The sequence below is a fragment of the Phragmites australis genome, chromosome 3 (assembly GCF_958298935.1).
Source record: "Phragmites australis chromosome 3, lpPhrAust1.1, whole genome shotgun sequence".
NCBI lineage: Eukaryota > Viridiplantae > Streptophyta > Magnoliopsida > Poales > Poaceae > Phragmites > Phragmites australis.
In genome coordinates this window covers 29133400-29157206 of record NC_084923.1, presented here as the reverse complement: position 1 = coordinate 29157206, position 23807 = coordinate 29133400, and the positions used below count along the sequence as shown (strand labels likewise).

The 23807-nt window shown below is 42.9% G+C and overlaps 1 pseudogene; it reads right to left on the bottom strand.

Moving 5' to 3' along the window:
• Nucleotides 1-4691: 4691 nt before the first annotated feature.
• On the bottom strand, nucleotides 4692-6399 carry LOC133910638 (uncharacterized; annotated as a pseudogene).
• Nucleotides 6400-23807: the final 17408 nt, after the last annotated feature.

Sequence of the window (23807 nt, the reverse complement as noted above, 5' to 3'; positions counted from 1 at the left end):
TCCCGTCTACCCCAATTGCAGATAATATCTGTCCTTTATACTTCCCAGTAAGGAACATCCTGTCCAAGAAAATGATGGATTGACAATGCCTAAATGCCTTGATGGTTGCCGCAAATGCAAAGAAAGCATGCTGTAATACTCACTTCCTGCTATACTTCACATTAGTCGAGGTGTAATGCTTAATAGGGTTTCTCGCACATATTATGGCTAGTTGACATGGTAGTTGTCATATGAATCTTCGTATGTCCCAAATCTCATCTCAATAGCCTTCTATTTTGCCCTTTATACCTTGGCGTAGTTTATTGTGTACTGGAACCTTTCCTCAATAGCACAGATTATTGACCATGGCTCATACTTTAGGTTGTGTACAATCTCTCCGTACATAACATTGGCAACAAAAGCATATGACAAATTCTGATGGGAGAACTCTATTTCCTCAATGTGACAATTATGCTCCATAACTATTGAGCACTCCCAGTAGTCAACTCACTTCCCCTTGAATGCATGCACCTACCACGAACAATCATGAACCAAACACTTGATGTCGTACTCTCTTTTTCTCGACTTCACAACCTTGAATTGCCTCTGAAGAGACAGCGACCAGAATTTTAGTGCATCAATAACACCTCCTTACTAGGGTACATAGCACCATGGGACACCTCATTCTCATGATATTTCTACGGTGTCCGATGAGCCTCACCGACCACTAGATTTGAAAATTCCTAATTTCTCCACTCTGCAGGAACAGGAGTATTTCTCTCATCGGCAATGGCTTCCTCTAGCTCTTGATCCTCCATCTCCATGTCTTCAATTATGCTAGGGATGTGCTCCCCCTCATTGTCTACACCCCTCGGTTGCATCTCACGCACATCCCCAACATCTTGTTCATCCCCCACAGTTGTTGGGTCTGTTTCATCCACCACTGCCTGACTTGTTCCTACTACTGCTTCTGCAAAGTGTATCTCTGTTGGATCCTTTTGGTATGCCTCAGCTAGCAGCACAAGCAGGAGACCAAGTTCACATGATATATCTACGTACTGCCTTCAAGTAGATGTCGTATTAATCGGGACGAGCTCCCCAAAGTACCCCTGAGTAGCATGGCTTAGCACAACTCTCAGCTTAAGCTCATGTTGCTGGGGATCCAGTTGAAAATGATGCATCAACCACTTGCACACACCCACTGGTCCTCTCATAGGCTCTTTTAAGTCCCTTGACAACATGCTGAAATCCAGAGAGATCTACACTGCTAGGACCATAACTAATTTGACATTCACTATAATATATCTGAAAATATAATTTATCGAACATCCTTGGAAATATCCAAAAATATATCCAATGTTAATACCAGAAAACTATACTTATCATTATCGAAACTCTAACAAAATTACCGACACCGATGATCACCTAACAATACGTTTATTTAATATTGCTCCTAAGCAAACTAACCAATTTAAACTAATTAATCATTCATCTATTTAATAAAGTTTCTAATTAGCTATATTTATTACTTACATCATTATTCCGTAAAATCTAGATAATCGAAACTACCATACACTAAATAATACTATGCATCTGACGGCTATCCTACCACAAACAACATATCCTACCTTTCTAAACCCTTGATCGCATATAATATAACTACTGTTATTCCACTAAACCCTAGATCTAGCGGTACTTTAATTACTAATAAAACCTAAGTCTAAAAAATTACCAGAAACCGAGATCCAAAATCCGCAGGTCAAAAACAGTAGAGCTTCGCTGCGCTGCCTCCCTCTCCTCTCCTCTCCTCTCCTCTCCTCTCCCTCCTCCCCTCTCCTCTCCTCTCCCCCCTCTCTTTCTTTTTTTCTAGATTTAAATGGCTATTTTGACTGATTTTTAGACTTTTTATACTGGTGGAGGGGGTGAGGGTGGGGGCCAGAGGCTAACCGCCCCTGAGAGGGTGACAAGGGGGCTAACCGTCCTCTCAGAGGGTGGTAAGAGGGGCAGGCATTGGGAGGGCCCTACCCGCCCTCTAAGTGGGTGGTAAGGGGTGGCGCTTCCACTGTGGCATCATTACTGCCCTCTAAAGGGGTTGCAGCTCTTTCAGGGAGCGGTAGACGCCTATTTCTGCAAATCTTGCCATCAAAAGTATATTTATTTAAACATTAGATATAAAAAATATAAAAATAAAAACTCTACGCACTCCATGAGTCCACCGTCCAGCCCAGACTCCAGCGTCCTACTGTGCCTCCACCTGTGAGACTCCAGCAGCTAAAGTGGCAAAGCCCAGTCTAGCTCCCTATTCCACCCATGCCACTGCAAAGCTAACAGAATATGCCGCCCCGCCACCACGCGCCTACATCTAAGAATCTACTGTCTACTACTACTGACTAGCGAGCCTGCCACGGTGTTACTGACCCACCTACCGCCTGCATACATTCTGCTTGCGGCAGTGCCCTTCTCAGATCTCAACGGTTGCTCTAAGCCCCTATTTCAGATCTCAGTGGCTCCCTCTGTTGGTCTTCTAGTTTGCACCGCCAATGGCCACACCGGTGCACACTGTAGGCTCCCTTCTGGTGAACCCTCGGTGTCACCCCTACCTGATATGACAATGTTATCTTTGGATATGATCACTTATGAGAAACAACTGGTGAATTTGTTGTTGGAGCAAGAGTTCGTCTTGCCCCAGCAAGTACGGTGAGAGTTTCTTCTAAGGAGGAGACTCAAGCTTAGAAAATGAAGTTTAAGAGAAAGGAACACGAATGTATTGATGATAGAAAAAATGGATCGATCTGGGAAGAGTATCACAATGTGACTTTGTGTGTTTTCACCTCTGTGTCTTTTTTGCCATCTAGCTCGTCTCTCCTCTCCCAGGCGACCATGGCCCCCTATTTATAGGGTCATGTGTAGCTTGGCGTAGAAGTTATCATAACGTACAAATTCTGGGACGTGACCGAATTACTGGGCCTTATCCCGGATAACTACTTTCTACCCTACCTTGGAGACAAATATCCACCATAGTAACTATCGTGGTGCCTGCCCCCTCAAGGCGGCAAGCTGATCGCCAATTGCGGCCTGGTGCCGCACTGTCAGGGGTGTCAGGATAGCCTCCATTAGACCGGAGTGTCACAGCAACGTCCATTAGCCTAGGCGTTTAATGCCGGTCACTTCCTTGCAGGTAAAGCATGACCGGTGCTCCCCTTCGGTAGATCTTTCCTAAAGCCTGCTGACTCACCTTGTAGCCTGTGGGAAGTGGGCCCGAGCAGCTGGAGATGGGGGCCTCGGGAGGCATGGCTTCGGGAGGTGAAGGCTTCGGTAGGTAGGACTCCGGAAGGCTGGAGTTTCAGGAGGCCGATGCTTTGGGGGACCGAGGCTTCGGGAAACCGAGCCGGTTAAGCCAAGGGAAGGCTTCGCAGGTATGAAGAGGTACCGTGAAGGGACCTGATGACTTCGGAGGTTGAGCCTTTAGCTGAGGGTCTAGAGATCAAGGCTCCGGAAGGATCTGGATAGTAATCTTCAACAATTATCCTCAGGCTAGTTTATTTTCCTCCAACATTTGTGTACGAAGCTTGTATTTATATTTGATGAGAATATGCTACTGCTTAATATTAGAGAATTATATGTTATCATATTATTATCCTTGATATGTTCTTATGGGCTGGGGCCCTCTTGCCAAACTTGGCTCCAAGACAAGGAAGCTTTTCCAACCTTTTACAAGCTATCATGCCACTTCAAAGCCAAGCCAATTCGGATTGCAATTGATGTCCCACTTGGATTCGAGATACAAATCAAATTTAGAATCTACTGATAGGTTTGCATAAAAGTATTAAAAATTCTTTCATCTGAAATCCAATGGAGATGCGTGAGTATAATATTGAAAGAGGACTTCATCTACATTCCAATGGATTTGGTCCCACCTCAAAACTCATTGGGAAGTAGAAATAAGGTTTGCAAGAAGTCAACTCGGACTAAGAATTCAATTCAGATAAAAAAGACAACCATGTGTCAATCGAATCATATCTCTTTCATACAGAGTCCTACGGAGGTGTTTAAATATAGCCTAGAAAGGATACAAGATGATCATTCCAACGGATCTAGCCCCACTACAAAATTTGTTTTGTACATGCCACAATTGCCCGAGAGAATCATGGTGTCATTTTTATATATAGTTAGCCATAGACACCCTAACAATTTGGGTTTTTCTTAGATTATTCTTCCACATTGCAGTTTTACTGCTTGTTTAGTTTGAGGAACCCAACATTGTGAACTTCATCTATATTCACAATAGTATTTCCGATTGCATCTTCTATTCTCTTGCTTGTGTTCTCTATTCACATGCAGGAAAAGCCTTGTTTGCTCAATCTGTTCTGGTCAGAACCTTTGGATCATCAACATCGAAGCTCCACAAATGGACATATCACATTATTTGTCAGAAGATCGGGCCATACTTCCATCACTGCATGCAGGTTCCTAGCCCCGAGCGACTGACGGACCGATAGGCTGAGGCGCCGAGCAACCAGGCCCCTGACCCTCCAATCTCTGATTCTCCATTGACTCAGGACTTGAGGACTTGAGGTTGCACACATTAAATCAGGACTCATTGGCATACTGTTTTGCTTAGTTATACCTTTTAAATTTTTCAATTTTTCAATGGGGGAATGCATGTATGCACGAAAAAAGAACAGGAAACTAGTAGGGCAAATATGGACGAATCACACCTTGAACAACTGAGCTAGTATTGCCACAATAAGTCATAAGAACAAGTGGATTTTTATTGTAGCCAGTATCGTAGACTCAGCCTTACAGTTTAGGGTCATTACTCCACAAAGTCTTTTCAATAAGTAGAAAATAAATTAGTAATATTTGGACCTTTAATTTTGTTTCAGTAGTTTCACTAAATGATGGATAGGAGTTGGATGAGTAAAGTAAGAACTAGTGAAAAATACAAAGATGGAGTCAAAGAAATTCCTTTCTTTTGCATTCCGTAATGTAAGAGATGGTGGGAAGATCCCATGTCATAGCACTACTACCAGAACACGTCATCAGTGGCAGTTCAAAATCGTCATCTGTGGGTCTAGAACCAGCATAGAAACTCACCATCACTACCGGTTCGAGCCATAACTAGTAGTGATAGGTGGACCAGGAGGAAAAAAAGAAACGATCTGACTCAACTGCCAGTACCGCCGGCGCGCTTCTCCGCTAGTCACCGTAGGTGATGGCGTGCTCCGTCGCTGCTGGAACGCAGAAATGTTGTGGCACGAAGGCCACCACCACAACATAGAAATGCTCTACTGATCTTCCATGCCCACGCATCACCACCTCTGACCCACTCGCTCATGGAGCTCCTCCGCCAATCATTGTCACCTACTGTTCATGAAATCCCTCGGTGACGGCTGTTGCTGCTCCTCGTCTACTACCAACGCCTGCAACAACCCCACTTCATCACCCTCCCACTAGACCTGCAGAGGAAGAGGGGCGGGGCATAGCCGATGAGCTCGCCATTGAGCTCCTTGCCGTGGTCACTGGATCTCCTCACCGTCGTGCTCGCCGTGGAGGTTGTTGTGGTTGATCTCCTTGTCACCGAGATCACCATGGTGGCCGTCATGGTTACCTAGATCTCCTCGTCACTGTGCTCACCGTGGAGGTCACCGTGGTTGAGCTCCTCATTGTCGAGATCACCGTGGTAGTCATTGTGGTCGCTGGATCTCATCATCGTTGAGACAAGGTAGCCCAGGCGCTCCTCCTAGCCCCTTTGCTTCCTTTCCCATCGAAACTTGCCATGTATCTCTTCATTGCTGATCTCGTTGTGGTTGTCCTCATTGCCGAGCTCACCGTGGATCTCATCGGGACGTATGAGAGAGAGAGAGAGGAGAGGAGTGATACGGTGGGGAAAGAGAGAGAGAGGATAGGGCGGTGGGGAATGAGAGAGAGGGTTGAGACTTATGATTTTTTATGGGACGCAATCAAGCTGACACGAGGACTTGAACACAAAATTGAATCCAATAAAAATTTTAGCTTTGGGCATGGCTTGTGTTGGTTGGTGGCTAGAACCAGTACTGATACCGACTATCAGTGCCAGTTCATGTTACAAACTGGCACTTATGTATCAATGCCTGTTTGTAACACAAACCAGCACTGATAGTTAGTATTAGTGCCGGTTCTTAGTTGTTCCATCATCGTTCAGGCACGAAAGGTTAAGAACTGACACTGATATATTTTCAGTGCCAATTCTTGCACAACCAGCAGTGATGAGCCACCATTTATGGCAGGTTCTGTAGTAGCGTTGTGTAAAGTTTGGAAACAACAAGACACAATATTATGATGAAGTAAAGACCCACTTGAGATGTCATGTTATCTGGCAAGGATGTACAACATGGTTCTACCACGGAGAGAAAACTCACGCATCATCATAATCAGCATTCGCTCATGTATCACAAACCATCATCAATATGCCTAGTCCGGATATCCCAAAAACCAGTCCACAACAAGATGATTATAGAAGATGTTAGAATATATGGGCTCGGCCCATTATATTTGAGTAATTCCAAATAAATCTCAAAGGCCCAACTATATGGAGGTGGGAATGTATCTTTTAGTCCCACCTTTCTAGTAGAGGTGGAGAGAGACCAACTTAAAAGGGATTCTCTACTTCCCCCAATTAGCATGTGTGGATGAGAGGACTAGAAGAACGCACGTGTGCGATTGCTCGCCTCGTTGGGCTGTGGCTGTAGCTGTGGAGGGAGTGGGGGTAGAGGGCATGAGCACGTGGCACCTGTGTGAATGGTTCATCGAAATTGGGTCCAGTTGCGTGCGCAGGTGCGGATTCCTTTTGCAGTTTTATTCTTTTTGCTACACCTCAACCGTGCAATTCTCCCTTTAAATATATCTGCCAGCCGTCGCCACAAATAATATACACAATTAGGGTTTTGCCAATTTCTCTCTACTGTGCTGTCGCATGTAGTCTACTCCATCTCGATGCACCAGTGTGACCTAACGAATGGGAGAGAAGGCCTCTAGAACCCGTCGCTCTTGGGATCCTACATCGGGAGAGGGCGAATAAGGTTTTTGGGAAGCGCTCATCGTGACTACTCACGATATGCTTCCTCTACATCATTGTGATCTACTTCGACTACTTCATCATCTTCATAATTGTCTACTACTTTGACATCATGCGGGCCTCTGCATCACATGTCGCTAATGGGGACGTACATTGCTATCTAGTCAAACCCTACTCGAGTGATAGTCGAATCTAGTCGAGACTCGCCAGAGCTAGTCAAGCCCTACTTGAGTGATATTCGAATCTAGTCGAGACTCATCGGAGCTAGTCGAAACCTCATCGATATTGATTGTCTGGATCTATTCTTGTTCATGTTATATCAAGAATTAAATTAAATTAAATCTGAAAGTGCTATTTTGTCCAACAATCCAAAAACCTTATTGTAGGCACTTTGATCTCAAGATTGCTGGTTTTGCCGGTGCACTGAGGCCGAACAAGTTTATCAGTGTGCACTTTAAGAGATGGAAGGTCAAAGCCACTTTGTGGCTTATGGCTATGAACTGCTACTAGGTTGCGTTTGGTAGGCCAGAAGGAACTCTTTCCTCTGATGAGGAGAAGAAGTTCGAGGAAGTCAACACACTCTTTGTAGGATGTGTTCTTAGCACTCTTGCCAATCCTCTCTGTGATGTGTACATGCACAAAAAGGACGCAAAGGAGTTGTGGGACACACTAAATGCAAAATTTGGTGCCTCATATGCAGGCAGTGAACTGTGTGTCGTGGAGCAGTATCATGACTATAAGATGGCTGATAATCAGTTAGTAGTCGAGCAGGCTCATGAGATTCAGTGCATTGTAAAGGAACTTGAACACCTAAAGTGTGTCTTACCCGACAAGTTTGTGGTTGGAGGCATCATTGCCAAATTGGCTCCCTCGTGGAGGAATGTTTCCACTACTCTAAAACACATGAGATAAGAAATCTCTGTTGAGAGTCTAATTGCGTCTCTTGATGTTGAGGAGAAAGGTCGAGCTATGGATGTGCATAACAAAGGAGGCAATGAACAGTCTGGCGCAAATATGGTGCAACAATCCTCTAACAGCAAGTTCAAAGGAAAAATAATAAGGCCAAACAAACTACCAACTTCAAGAAGAAGAAGATGAACAAAGATGTTAAACCTTGCTTCATGTGCGACAAGGTTGGCCATTGGGCTAAAGATTGCCAACAATGCAAAGGGAAGAAGGTCAATCAAGGAAAGAACACCAAGTCAGTAAACATGACCATTGGCAATATTGGAGATGGAACTAGTGGGTATGGTAATTTACCTATTGTTCTTTTAGTTAATCAATCTACTAGTTGATTGATACTGGGGCTAATGTACATGTGGGTGCCGACATTTCAATGTTCTCTTCTTATTAGGTCACTCGAGATTCTTCCGTCTTAATGGGGATTAGGTCTCATGCTTCTGTTCATGGTGTTGACACAGTAGATCTGAAGTTTACTTCGAAAAAGATCGTCCAACTGAGGGAACATGCAACATGTCCTTTCAATAAACAAGAATCTAGTTAGCGGATCTCTTCTCTGTAGAAATGGGTTTAAGGTGCTATTAGAGTCCAATAAAGTAGTTGTGCTGAAGTATGGACTTTTTATTGGTAAAGGCAATGAGTGTGGAGGCTTCTTCTTCTTTTCCCTTTTTGATTTCTGCAATAAATCTGTGAACCATATTTATGGCAATATTAATAGAGATGAGACTAGTGTTTGACACTCATGGTTATGCCACATAAAATTTTGTTGTATGACTTGGTTTTCCAGCTTGAATTTAATTCTGAAATTTTCCATTGTCAAAGGTTCTAAGTGCCAAAGTTGTGTGCAATCTAAGCAACCTCGTAACCCTCACAAGGAAGCAAAGGAACGAAATTTGGCACAATTAGAACTCATACATTCAGACCTATGCGAAATGAATGGTGTGTTGACAAGGGGTGGAAAAAGATAGTTCATGACTTTGATTGATGATGCTTCTAGACTTTGTTATGTGTATTTGTTGAAATCTAAAGACGAGGCTCTAGACTAGTATAAAATCTATAAGGCAGAAGTTGAAAATCAATTGGAAAGAAAAATCAAAATACCTAGGTTAGATCGTGGTGGAGAGTATTTCTCTAATGATTTTGACTTATTCTGTAAGGAATATGTAATTATTCATGAGAGAATGCCTCCCTATTCGCCCCAATCAAATGGGGTAGCTGGGTGGTAGAACTGCACCCTGACTGACTTGGTTAATGCCATGTTAGACACTGCAGATTTATCTAAGGCATGGTAGGGGATGCCTTTTTTACTTCATGTCAAATTCTAAATAGGGTTCCTGGAGAAAACCCCATACAAGAAATAGTAAGGGAGAAAACCATCACATTCTTATTTGCACACTTGGGGATGCTTGGCGAAAGTCAATATACCAATAACTAAAAAGCACAAGCTAGGACCTAAAACAGTTGATTGTGTCTTTCTAGGATATGCTCATCGCAACATTTCATATAGGTATTTAGTAGTTAAATCTGAGGTACCCGACATGCTTGTTGATACAATTATGGAATCTAGAGATGCTAACTTTTTTTGAGAATATTTTCCCATGAAGGATATACATAACACTTCTAGTCAAACTTCTGAGGTAATTCCTGAACCTGCCAAACCAATTGAGTATTCTAAAGAACCACATGAGCTAGTTCTTGAGGAGGATGACAGTGAAGCTCCAAGGAGTAAGAGACAAAGGAACTAAAATCCTTTGGTGATGATTTCACCGTGTACCTTGTGGATGATACTCCCAAGTCTATTTCAGAAGCATATGTATCTTTAGATGCAGACTACTGGAAGGAAACAATTCATAGCGAGATGGATTCCATTCTCGCCAACAAGACATGGGAAGTCATAGATAGACCTTATGATTGTAAAACTGTGGGTTGCAAGTAGGTGTTAAAAAAGAAGCTTATGCCTAATGGTACTAACGAAAAATATAAGACTCGGCTTGTGGCTAAGGGTTATACCCAAAAAGAAGGCGAATATTTCTTTGATAATTATTCACTTGTCGTAGATTGACCATGATAAGAGTATTACTTTCCTTTGGCTGCCTAACTTTCCTTAATGGAGAGTTGGATGAGGAAATCTATATGGATAAGCTTGATAGGTTTGTATTAGAAGGTTAGGAGGACAAGGTATGTAAGTTGCTGAAATCTTTGTATGGTCTAAAACAAGATCCTAAGCAATGGATTGGAAGTTTGATAGAACTTTAATATCTGCAGGCTTTGTAGTTAATGAAGTTGATAGATGTGTGTATTATATATGCTTGTATGTTGATGATGTACTCATTTGTAGGACAAATCTTGTTGTGATTAATGTCGTTAAATCATTTTTGTCTCGAAATTTTGATATGAAAGATCTGGGAGACACTGATGTGATTTTAAACATCAAGTTGATCAAAGGTAATAATGGGATTACACTTTCACAATCCCATTATGTAAAAAAGATCCTAAGACGATTTGGCTACATGGATAGAAAGATCACTCCGTCACCTTATGATCCTAGCTTAATACTTTGTTGCTAGGCGTCAACTGAGATACTCCTACATAATTGGATCACTCATGTACCTAGCTAGTACTACAAGGCCTGATATCTAATTTGCTGTGAGAAAATTAAGCTGTTTTACTTCTAACCCAGGTGATGATCATTGGCATGCGCTTCAGCGAGTCATGTGCTACTTGCTAGGTACTATGAATTATGGACTTCACTATACTAGGTACCCATCAGTACTGTAGGGTTATAGTGATTCAAATTGGATATCCGATATTAATGAGATCAAGACCACAAGTGGATATGTATTCACTATTAGTGGTGCTGCTGTTTCATGGAGGTCTTGCAAATAGATCATATTGACGAGGTCAACCATGGAAGCAGAATTCACAGTGTTAGACACAACTATTGTTGAGGTAGAATGGCTGTGTGTACTCTTGACAGATTTGCCAGTGGTTGAAAATTCGATACCGGCTATCATTATGAACTGTTATAATCAAACGGTTATTGTCAAAGTGATCACTTCTCACCCAAATTGAAAATCAATTTAAACTCGATATTTAGTGATTTATTTGCACATCATAGATCAACCACATATATAACAGATACTGTACCAAGCCACACTATCAAGAATATCTACACCAACTTGTCTACACATGTAAAAATATAGTGTAAGCACGAGTTATCAAGTATAATTAATGATTTATTTGCAAGGCATGGTCTCGCAATCTCAACTACTCAAATCCTCAATTTATATGCTATCAAAAACATGGATACAAAAGGTATGTCATTGTTTTGATTAAAATCACACCTAACAAGATACCAGTTGTGTTGTCAAGAACGTCTCATATTCTTTTGCAAGGAATTATATGCACCATTTGCCTTATTCTATCCAGCCATGCCAAGCCTATGTTAAAAAGATAATCAGAAGCTTAAGACAATGTTTATGGTCATACACTGCTTCTTCCAAGTTTATATCAAAGTGCAATGATAAGTAGTCTCATAAAGAAGTGTGACAGTACATATATTCTTGATTTTTTTCCTATCAACTATTATTCAACACCTTTTCATTTCTTTGAGTCTTTCACATATAGCATTTTTATCAAATATTAAAGCAATCAAGAGAGTTTAACCATGACAAGATTTAATTTAAGTTGTCTTTCAATTTCGAAAGTCATGACAAAAACTACATCCTACATATATACATATGAAGTTGCAAAAATTCCCATATAGCATAAGCATTGGCTTCAAAAGTCACATATGTATTAGATATGATGCTCATCATATTTCATTCCTTTCTCATTTTTAAACTCCAATAAACTCAAAGATATAAGAACTCCCCCTCAGAAAAATCCGGTAGGATGAATAACACCTAGTTCTCCCTGAAGAAAAACAAAACAAGAAGAATCCAAAGGTTTTACAAAAATGTCTATTAATTGGTGTTCAGTATCCACATGGAGAAGTTTAATATTCCCTTTCTCAACATTGTCTCTAAAAATGAATCTGATGGCAATGTGTTTAGTCTGAAAATATTGCACAGGGTGTTTAGCAATACTTATAGCACTAGTGTTATCATAAAAAAGTGAAACACTCTCTAAATTAGCCTCTTAATCTTTAAGTATAGCAACTATCCAAAGAGTTTATGAATAATAACTAGCAGCAGCTACATATTCAGATTTAGTAGTCAATTGTGCAATAGAGGACTGTTTCTAAATGACCATGTAACAAGAGAATTACTCAAGAAATAACATGTACCAGATTTACTTTTTCTATCAATTCTACAACCTCCAAAATTAGTATCAGAAAAAGCTCTTAAGCTAATAGATAAAGAAGCAGATAGCCAAATGCTAAAATCTTGAGTGCCATGAAGATGCATAAGAATCTGTTTGATAGCTTGTCGATGTGAAGCACGCGAAGAAGCTCGATATTGTGCACACAAACATACAGAAAATAGTATGTCTAGCCTTGAAGCGGTGAGATACAAAAGTGATCCAATCATACTTCTATACTCTTTTTGATCAACAGTCTCACCATCTTTGTTAGGATCAAGTGTTGTTGTTACTCCAATGGGTGTCATGATCGGCTTGTTGTTTTCCATCTCAAAACATTGTAGTAGGTCTCGTGCATAACCTCAATCCTGATTCCTGCATGTGCATTGTGGAATACATCCAGGGCTATGGAAAGCTATTGTCGGGCGGAGGACATCTGGGCCCCCTCCTAGGCTAGGGCATCGTGGATCTAATCTAACCTAGGGCTAAAGTTGTTGAGTAAATCCTTTGTTGGTGTCTTGATGCTTGCCTCTCTAGCTTGTCCTTCCCCCCGCCTTTCCGCCTTATATAGGGGTGAGGTACCGACTCCTATTTAGCTATAGTCAATAGGGAGTTGTCTTCCTTGACATCCAAGTAGATAGATCTATTTTGGATACTGATCATTCCGAGTTGGGTAACCAATCTAAACCTCCCTAGTATGTACTTCCTTGATTCCAGGTGTATCAGGTACCGCTGATTCAGTTCCGTGATATCTGGAGCTGCCTAATATGTGTTGTACATACCCTGTTCGAGTGCCACCAAGTTTAATCTTGGTCGAGTATAGTGGACCAGGCTCATAGTCGAAAGAATTGAGTATGGACAGATCCTTCCTCGAGTATTGAGTGGAAGCTCAGTCGGGTTGAGCACCTTGCGGCTAACTACACTCAAGACTTGGAGAAAAAGACTAAAGAACTCAACTGATTGACACCCGACTCTGAGTAGAGTTAAAAAACCTTTTGAAATCTGAAACGATGGGTATAGGCATATTTAATTGGACAAAAGGGCATGCAGAGATTTGCACATCGTTATCATTCCTCTTTTCGCGCCCGTCGAAGCGTTGTAAAGATGAGAGTGGTCGAAAAGATGGTAAATTTTTTATTATTTACCTGTATGACCCAGACTTGTAGTGGCCACCAGTCTTCCTGCACAAGTCCCTTGGCTTTCTCCGCCCCAGCATGCACCACCACCAAAAGAAGTTTAGATCCATGGATCCCAGTTCTTCTTCGAAGATCCCAACTTCCTCTTCGCCGGAGAAGCGGTCAGACACAGTAGCCGCCAGCATCTCGCCCGATCAGTACAGTGAAGCACGGTTCATGATCGAGGCTTGGACACCCTTGGTGATGCAAGAGTCTTGGCTGGTGGAACTTGAAGAGGAAGGAGTGGTGCCGCCATGTGAAAGTGCATCTAGCCCCTATGTGTGGTTTTGGTAATTAATGAAAATACTTATGGACTAACAATGGTGTTGAGTTTGTTAGTAGGTTTTTCCATAGGTGATGCATGGATGAGAGATATGCATGAGCTCAAAGGTTTGAAAGTAAGAAGCGGTACTTGAAAGTATTCAAAAGGCTCAAATTGGTTCAAATGTGTTTTATCTTTGAAATTGAGTCTAGGTATGCCGCACTATTAAGAGGGATGGAATATGAGCTAATTATCACGTCTCAGTGCTCAAGAGTTTCTAACCAAACCCATGTGAGAGTTTCTTTTTAGAAATCTGGAGCAGAAAGTGTGGAAGTATCCAAATTGTGTTTCGGAGTGTTCCTAATTTTATCCTATGTGTTTTAGGTCATGAATTCAGTTGGGATGTGTAGCCCTCTGAATAAGCTTTTCATAGAGTCCAAAATCGTCGAAATCAGACTCCGAGATCAAAAGTTATCGCCGTTTTTCAGAGGTCAGCTGTGCTGAACCTGAATACTCCAGTGAAGGCCGGATACTTCGGGCTTGCCGGAGACTCCGGGAGAGTCTCCGCTAGAGTTTCTCGGTTTGGGCTATTCCACTTGACCGAATACTCCGGTGTACTCCGGAGACTCCGGGTAAGACCAGAAAAGTTGAGTAACGGCTAGTTTTTGAAGTGGGCTATTTATACCCCACTCACCCTATCCTTTGGGGCTGCTGCAAGGGCACGAAAAGAACATCCTCTAGAGCCAAAAGAACTCCTTCCCACTCCAATCTAGTGTGTGATTTGAGAAGAAAAAAGAGTTAGGTTGTGAGATTGGAAGATTGAGTGTATCTGAGCTAAAATCCAATCTTGAGCACTTGAGTTCTTGACAAGAAGTTCTCGAAGCGTTTGTTACTCTCGGAGGTGAAGCCTCCTAGCTGGTTAGGTGTCGCCGGTGAGCTCCCGTGTTTGTGGTGAGCCGCGCGAAAGTTTGTGAAGGGCTCGATTTCGCCTCCGTAAGGGAAGAAATCAAGAGTGGATCGAGGAAAGCGGTTGAAAGAGACCCGGCTCGTTGGAGCTTCCTCAACGGAGACGTAGAATTCACGGTGGTGAATCCGAACTTCGGAAAACAAATCTTGTGTCTCCTCTCTTGTTTCTTTACTTTTGAGTTCTTGCTCAATCTTTGTGCATATTGCTCGATCTACTTGTTTGTGTGTATTTGAGTGTAGGTTCTCCGTGGATCTACTTGGAATCATCTCCGGGAACATACGACATCACTTAGTTTGAGCTACAACTCTCTACCCATCCTTTATATTCATTTTCGGGCTTAGTTCTGTACAGAACTCGGAGAATCCGGACTTTACCGGAGTTTCCGGACCTGTACAACCCGGAGTATCCGGACTACACCGGATAAACAGTATTTTCAGGCCTGTGAACAGTGTTTTCAGCCTTTTTCAATTTAAATTTTATTGCATATCTCTCGCTAGAATTGAATAATTTTAGTCACCTTAGGATTGTAATTTTTACACTTATTTAGGGTGATTGTGCACTAGTTGAGCCTAGCATATTTAAGTTTTTCACTTGTAAAAAATCCATTAATTTATATTGCGCTGCAAGTTTAGGCCAACGGTAAAAGGGGACGAATTTTTATAATAACGCCTATTCACCCCCCTCTAGGCGACATCATTGTCCTTTCACCATGAAGCCTGGATGAATGGAGGATGGCATCTGGTGAGAGATTCCCTTCCTGCAAGATCAAGCACGATTTTGTAGTTTTTGAATCTTCCTTCCGTTGCAGATTCAACATCCCTTCTTCTGAATTTCTTCTCAATGTGCTCGATCAATATCAAATTGAACTTCACCACCTGAACCCCAACTTTGTCACCATGTTGGGTGTTTTTGTCCATCTATGTGAGGCTTCATGCCAAGTTTAAATCTTTTTCAGTACTTTTATAAACTGAAGAAGATTAAAGAGAATAAATGTGTCGGGGGGTGTGGTTTCCAATTGAGGAATGAAATGAAGAATTCCTATATCTTGGTTCCCCTAACCTCCTCCTGGTCGAAGGATTGGAAAAAACTTTGCTTTTACGTCTCCAATCCTGACCCAATTGTTTTCCTTTAGTGTATAGAGTCCTTTTCCCCGTCCAAAATCTAGATCTTGGACACAAGAGCACCGATAGTCCGACCACACCACCTACTACATTAATAGAATTGGCATGCTGAGGCAATTTGGCCTAACTGGGTGGCATGTGGCTAGAGATTTTATTAGCAAGAGATTGAGTCGCTTGAAGGTGCGGACGCCCCTGGCTTGGGAATATAGTGGGGATGAGGATGCCTATAGGGATGCGGCTGGATGTAAGGCTTAGTTAGCACTTTGCCCTTTTCATTTTGCTTTGACATTCGATCTTTGTCGAATAACCTTTCTTCTCTTTTTCAGCCCTGCCTGCACAGGATGTCACTGCCCAATTGAACAAGCTCTTCTCTTCCGAAGCACTGGAATGTTGCATTCTGCCTTATTCCTTAGCGAATCCTTGACCAGATGTAATGATTTTCTTAATGGAAAAGTAGGACCAATCATTATCTATTTTATGTGACTTGTCTGTATGACTGTAGGCTCTAGTCTTCCGCTAAGAGCACATCCTTTCGAGCGAGGTCTTTGATCTCGACGGCACTTCTTTTGCTGATGTTGTCGACAAGGGGAAAGGATCAGCCAATGAGGAGGCCGAGGGGTCTCTTCAATCGAAGAGATCGTCCTCGTCTTCTCCCCTGCTGCTTGATCCGAGCCCTCTCTCAAGCGCAAGCGAAGGAGCCCACGGATATTGAAATCAAAATTCTTATTATCTTCCTATTTCCTTTCAAATTTTCAAGTGGATATTTGAATGCATTCGGTTTGGATGAGTGGCCTTTTGTTAGGGGATGGCAAGCGTACCTACCCAATCACCTCCTTGAGCAACCGCCACACTCGATTACTTGGCCGAAGAGGTAACTCTTCTCAAGTTATCGATTTTCTCTCGGTCATTCTACTAATGATGAATTTTCGTGAGTGGCTGTTTTAGGGGACGTCTGGAGTGTCCTCACAGTCACCAACTTGAGGGACCGTTATGCCTGATGAACCGACCAGAGTGGTAATTTTAGGAATTATTACTCTTTAGATGGTCATGCTTACACTCGATAAACTTAAAAAATTTATCATCTAGTTCTTTGCATGCTACAAATGCCTTGGCTTTGCCTGGTCCATGTTTAACTCCTCCACCAGCTCTGCCAACTGGTCCAAGAACGAAGAAGGTGACCACCAAAAGGCCAAAGTCAAGCATCATTTCACACTTCCAAATTTTGAAGAGGTCTGTCCTGGATCTTAATCTCGACCGGCAGTCTTTTCTTTTCCTCTTCCCTTATTTTGTTGATTGCAGACTATCAATAGAGGCAAAAACCTAGGCTACCAGCGTCTCGACCAGTCATCCAGGACTAACTTCCCTGATTGACTCAACCTCGGCTCCAATTCCTTAGACTAAAGATCCTGCCTCGAGCGCACCAGAAGAAGACCCACAGCTCAAGGGAAATAAAACCTCAATATCGATCCCAACCAATGACCCATGGGCAGCGATAAAGGTTCTTTTCCACGTTACAGGCGCTCAGTTAGCTACCACCAAGGCCAACCACCACAATAAGCTCCAAGCCAAGAGGGAGAAAATCGAACATAAGTCTGTCCCTGATCACAAGTGCGCGATTCATTTATTGGGTGACTAACAAAAATTACTTTCTGGTTACCTTCTTCAGGCCTTGAGTCCTCCTGTAACAACAAGGAGAAACTTCTTTCTGATGCAATGAAGAAAATTGATGATGATGCCAAGTATCGGGAGAAACTCAGGAATCAAGTGAATATCGCATGAGCTGAAAGGAAGGCCATGATGACTGAATGGGATGTTGCCATCACTCAACAGGATGCTGTTGTCCTGGCTCTTCAAGAGCTAAAGGAGCAGACACTCGACCTCATGTCCCAATCAGCCTCTGCAAGCGCCACCAAATTTCTAGGTATCCTCAAGAGTTACAATCCCACACTCGATACCTCATTGGTGACAGTCGGGTTCAACTGTACTAGTGAGGAGGCTGCAAAACTTGCTGAAAGCGTTCAGCCGGTGGTTCTAGCTTTTGTCGAGTCATTAAGGCTTAGCCTACCAAACGATGATAGTGAGGGGAGTCCCTCGTACTGATGACACTTTTAAAACATATTTTATGATATGAGAATGCCCACAAAAATACTACATTTTGCCAGTCTATTATGCTTTTGTCTGCTATTCCCTTGTCGATGAAATAGGATTAGCATAAGTAGATGCAATAACTGATAGGTACATGTTGTCATCATTCTCAAGACCGTACGATTATGCATCTATCAACACCTGAAATATTAACTAGATAAGACTTTAGATGTGTGGCCCTCGAATACTCAAGAAGATCGTAATAATGAGGAAAAGACTAATACAGAATTAGAAAAAGAAAAAGCATATCAAATTTTCTGCGAACTTCTTTCAATTTGCTCTTGTTTGATCGGCATACAAACATGAACTTGATAGAGAGCACATGCGAGGCAGACTAGGACTTCATAACCCTTTTGGCTATTAAGCGTGAGATGTCTGACAATTTTTGTGCTGTTATGCCTCCTGAGGTATAGTTGTCCGTCATCGACCCAACACATGCCTTCGTTGGTTCTATTTAACGTGATCACGCAGAGCTAGATAAAATTTTGCAAAAAACATATAAAAATAATATGGTATTACGATGTAGCCCCTGACTCTATGGTTAAGGAAAAGAAATTACTCGATCAGAGAGTAGAAAAGGACATACCTGTACCATTGATCAGAGAGTAGTGTTATAACTCTGGACTTCATACTCAGTAATGGAGTTGGACAAAGAGTAAAGCTCGCTCTCGACTATATACTCGATGACTGAGTCGGACGAAGAGCAAAGCTCGTTCTCGAATGAATACTTGAGAGTGAAAGCCCCCTAGCGTTATGGTTTTAATTGCAATGTGGTTATCGAGTAAACTCAAACCACCAGGTAGGTGGGCATTAAAAGACCCCACTCCCATTTATGTTTGTTTTCAGTGCAACCTTAATTTAACGTGTCGTAATGGCTGCCCATCCCTCTTTGCAGAGATGAGACGAGCCATAACACCATCATGACATTCTCGACCTCTGCCGAACACGCTACACGCCCGAGGTGACGCCATCATTTCGGATCTTGACAGCTACATTTACACAGTATGACCCATTTCCCCCGCCATAAATAGAGGGGACTCGAAGCTTTTTGTCCGTCGTCTCATTTGTTTCCTTTTCCCATTGCCTCCTTGAACTCGTAGAGCTTGAAGCTATGACCTCCACTCCATATCCGCCTCTTGAGCCAATCCAGAAGTCCTCTCCCCTAGGCTTCTCACCATGGTACTTCCTGAGGTCATAATCATCACTTTCTCTGATGACGAGGACTCGAGTGGCGGGTCTAAGAAGGAGAGGAAAGAAATGCCCACCATAGATTGTCGCCGTCACAACATTCAGTGCGTTCGCCATTACATCAAGACCTATGCTTCAGGCCAGATGGAGCAGTGCTCCGCACTGGAGAGGAATGAGGATGGTGGTGATCTTGACCGGATCATCGACCAAGCCGCCATCGAGGTCTTCGGCGATGGAGCCCCCGAGTCATCGCAGGCTAAGGAGGCACGATTGCCTTCTCCATCAACAACCGCCAAATTGCCTTCGGCAAGTAGAAGGCCACTCAGCATCATCGGCGCTGATCAGTAGCTCCATCAGGGTCTTTGCTTGGACCACTTTTTCTGATCCTTATGCTGGTCGGTGGCCGGTTCCTGGAGTGATCAGCTGCCGCCCGAGGGAGGAGTATAAAAGGTTCCTTAACTTGTCCAAGGGCTAGGTAGATCCTTTCTGCTAATTTTGCACTAGCCACATGGATTAAAGGAAAAGGGAAAGATTATGTAATCGAGTAGCTAACCAAATCGAATCTAGTCGATTTACCTGTAACCTACCTTTTCCATGAATGAAACTTTTAGAGTTGATCGATGTTCCATGGGTGCTCGAGTATCTCGCCATCTGGAGTAGATAGCTGTACTAATCCAGGTCGAGTGACTTCGACTACTATGTAAGGTCCCTCCCATTTAGACGATAACTTGTGGTGTTGGGCTTGTTTCTACACCTTTTGTAGGACAAGGTCCCTAGCAGCGAGTTTCCTGGGTTGAATTCTCTGACTTTGATATCTATTCAATGCCTGCTGATACTTTGCTGCTTGAATAGATGCTCGATCTCGGTACTCCTCGAGTATCTTTATGTCGCCTGCTCGTAATTGCTCCTACCTTTCTTCGGAGTAACCTTCCACTCAAGGTAATCCGAATTGCAACTCAGTCGGGAGCATCGCTTCCGCTCCATAAACTAAGAAGAATAGAGTTTCACCTGTGGCTCTATTGGTTGAAGTACGAACGGTCTATAGTACCGAGGGAAGTTCTTTTACCCAATGTTTTGAGTAAGCTTTTAGCCTGTCAAAGACCCGAGTTTTGATGCCCAGTAAGACTATACCATTAGCACACTCAACTTGACCTTTACTCTGTGAGTGAGCTACTGAGGCAAAATAAGTTTTGATAACGAATTCTTCGCAGAACGCAATAAAGGTCCCGCTTCTGAACTGGCTACTGTTATCCATAATTATCCGATGCAGAATGTCAAATCGAGTAATTATGTTCCTCATGAACTTCTTGGCCACTTCTGCAGATATTTTTCCTACGGGTTTGGCCTCTATCCACTTGGTGAACATGTCGATAGTAATGAATAGGAATTTGCAACCACCTTGGGCCCTTGGGAATGGTCCCAGGATATCCAAGCCCTAGACTGAGAAAGGCCAAGAAAGAGGAATTGTGTGCAGAGCTTGAGTTGGTTGAGTGGTCTGCCTTGTAAAAAGTTAGCAGCTCTCGCACTTTTTGACCAGCTCGCAAGCATCCTGGAGGGCATTCGTCCAATAGAATCCTTAGTGGAAAACTTTTCTGACCAAGGTGAAAGAAGATGCATGATTACCACACATGCCTCCATAGATATCGAGAAATATTTTACTTCCCTCTTCCTAAGTGATGCACTTCATCAAGATTCTGTTACTCCCCATTCGATAGAACTTTTCCTTTACCAAAACCTAGAGCTTGGATTTACGAGCAATTTTCTCTGCAAATGCATCATCTTCAGGGATGTCTCGACGCTCGAGATAGGCTTGGTACGGAGTCATCCAAGTTGGGTTGCGTTCAAGTAGTGTATCATCTGTGTCTGCGGGTTCTGCCTCGCTGATCGAGCCAGACTGCTGGTCGGGTTGGGCAGCATCCATTCACCAAACTTTCGGGATAGATGGTTTGAGGAGTTTCTCAATGAAGACCCCTATGGGTACCGGTGCTCGAGAAGAAGCGAGCCTAGCAAGTTCATTCGCACTAGAGTTATCATTCCTTCTGATGTGCGTTACTTCCAGCCCTTCAAATTTTTGCTCGAGCTTTCGCACCTCGAGTAAGTAAGCGGCCATGTTGTTGTCTAAGCACTGGTACTCCTTTTGAACTTGGTTCACAACTAGCTATGAGTCCCCTTTCATAAGAAGTTATTTAATTCAAAATGATGCAGGTATGCTGTAGCACCCTACATTCAAATTTTTGAAATAGTTTAAAATTTTGCTAGAATTTAAATAGGAGTTGCAATTTTGTTCTATAGGGAGAAATTAATTTAGAAATAGGTTATATAAGTTTGATGCATTCATGCCATCTTAGTTGCAATAGGTTTTTATGCATGGAAAAAGTTTGCAAAAATTCGCTAGAAGTCACTGGTGTAAAACCTCATTTGAATTTTTTTTAAAATCTAAAAAAAAGGTTTTGCAAAATTGTCACGTCCCAAATTCTTAATCACGCAATTAAGCATAATCATGCTTTTAAGCATTATGTTTAAATTTGCGTAATTATAATTCGGATTGCTAATGCAATTCGTTTGAGATCATTTGGATGAGAGAAAGAAATTTGGGAGAGAAAAGAATTAAATTTGTAGTTAAAATAGACCTCTTTCTCTCTAACATGTGGGACCCACCCGGCCCCACCATCCCTCCCTCCACTTGGGCAGCAGCCCCACCTGCTCCCTCACTTCCACTCACGTGCCTCTCTCCTCTCCCAACCAGCCAAAGCAAGGGAGCAAGAGCTCACTCTCCCTCTCACTTCCTCTCTCCTTTCTCCCTCAAATCCGCGCTCTAGGAGCCGAATCAAGGTATGCATGTGGTACCATTGCGATCACAAGCTCACAAGAATTCCATTCCTCCAATTTGTTTGCTCATTCCAGAAGGATTTGAGCCGGATTTGGTGTCTTTTGGTGTTAGGGTTGAAATGTGAAGAACACCGGATTTCTTCGTCTCCCAAGCTTTTCCCTCCGTTTCCTCCTTCAATCGACGGTCCAAAACCTTGGTAAAGGACTTTGGGTGAGTCCCCTAAACTCCCATGGCAAGAATCCACCTTTTGGATGGTTGGATTTCGAATTTTGAGCTACGGGTTTGAAGTTCATGAGTTCTTGATGAATTAGAAGCAATAGCCGAGTTTTGGTCGATTTTGACGTATGCATGTTGTCCTATGCGGTAGAGGAAGTCAATGTGATACCCTAGGTCCAAGTCCCCACTCCAAATGTCACCGGAATCATCGCATGTGAGCTCCCAAAGTGCCTCCAGCGACCCCCAGCGGTCTGACCGCCACCCCAAGGTCGGTCAGACCGCTAGGGGCCAAAACTCTCTATATTGGGGCGGTCTGACCATATTTCCGGCGGTCTAACCGTGAGTCTTGGCGGTCTGACCGCCAGTGACCCTCGGTCTGACCGCTGTACACCTAGACAAACACAATTACTACTTGCTGAAATTTGTAAAATTCATAATAAATTCTCTGTAGCTCCAAAAATTATGAAACAAATTTTGTTGGTTTCATAATAACCTACTCTACCTACTAAAAACATCTCCAGCCATGAAATAATGAATTAAATTTCTGAGATTAATTAATTAGGTTAAAGCTTCATTAATTCACCGTTAATTCATCATAAGTCCAAAATTGATGAATCCAATTTTTCTAGTTTCCTTATGACTTGTTCTATCTAGGAAAAATGTTTTCATCTATTATATGCATATTGTGGCATATATTTGCACTTCATTCATACTCATTGCATTGCACGCATTATTCTTTTTAGAGATCGCTGAACCAACGATCCTAGCGAGCGAGGTCGATCCCAAGGCGCCGCACCTTTGTGAACCAGTGCATCAAGGCAAGCAACTAACATATTTCACCCATGTCAAATTTGGAAGTCTCAATTGATGAATATGCTTATGTATGTATGCATGTGTCGGGTACCCTTGGGTAGAACTTATGCCGATTGCATCTTTCTACCTTTGTCAATTGTTTTAAGTAATTTCCTTGTAGCCTAGAGATGGTGTTACGTCTAGGTACGAGTACGATATACATGCTTAGCAATGCTTAGGCCTTTCGGTAGAAGTCGAACGACGGTGTTTTTCCGTTGTTCGTGAGTATAGGGATTACTATTGATTACAAATACAGGCTGATGGCGAGATGGTTGGTGAGTGGTGAGTATGAGATGAGATGTGGGCGGTGTTAGGGGTGTCGTTTGCCTTGGTGGAAAGTCCAGGGGGCAGGTCGGGAGAGGAAACCGGAGGACCATAGACCGCTTGCATCATTTAAGGCCGTCCGTCGGTACCGTTGGCTTTAGCACTTACCTTACTCACCACATGCCGATCTAATGGTAAGGCGAGCCGAATACCTTCGCAGCTGTGGCTTTGTGGAGTGAACATCGACGGTGTGAGCGGGCGGGCTTGTAAGCGGTACTAGTTTGCTCCGGGAGTAGTTCTAGTATCGCCACGCCGAGCGATGCATGCCCCACACGGTTGGGTCTGGTTGGGAAAGGTTGTCACGGGTACCCCCTTGTGTGCACTTTAGCGGGTGGCACAAGCCGTATGGTCCCGTGTCGTGTGGGTCCAGGAGTATCCCCCTGCAAGGTGTATAAACAGTTCGAACTGCCGCACTCTCGGTCATGAGCA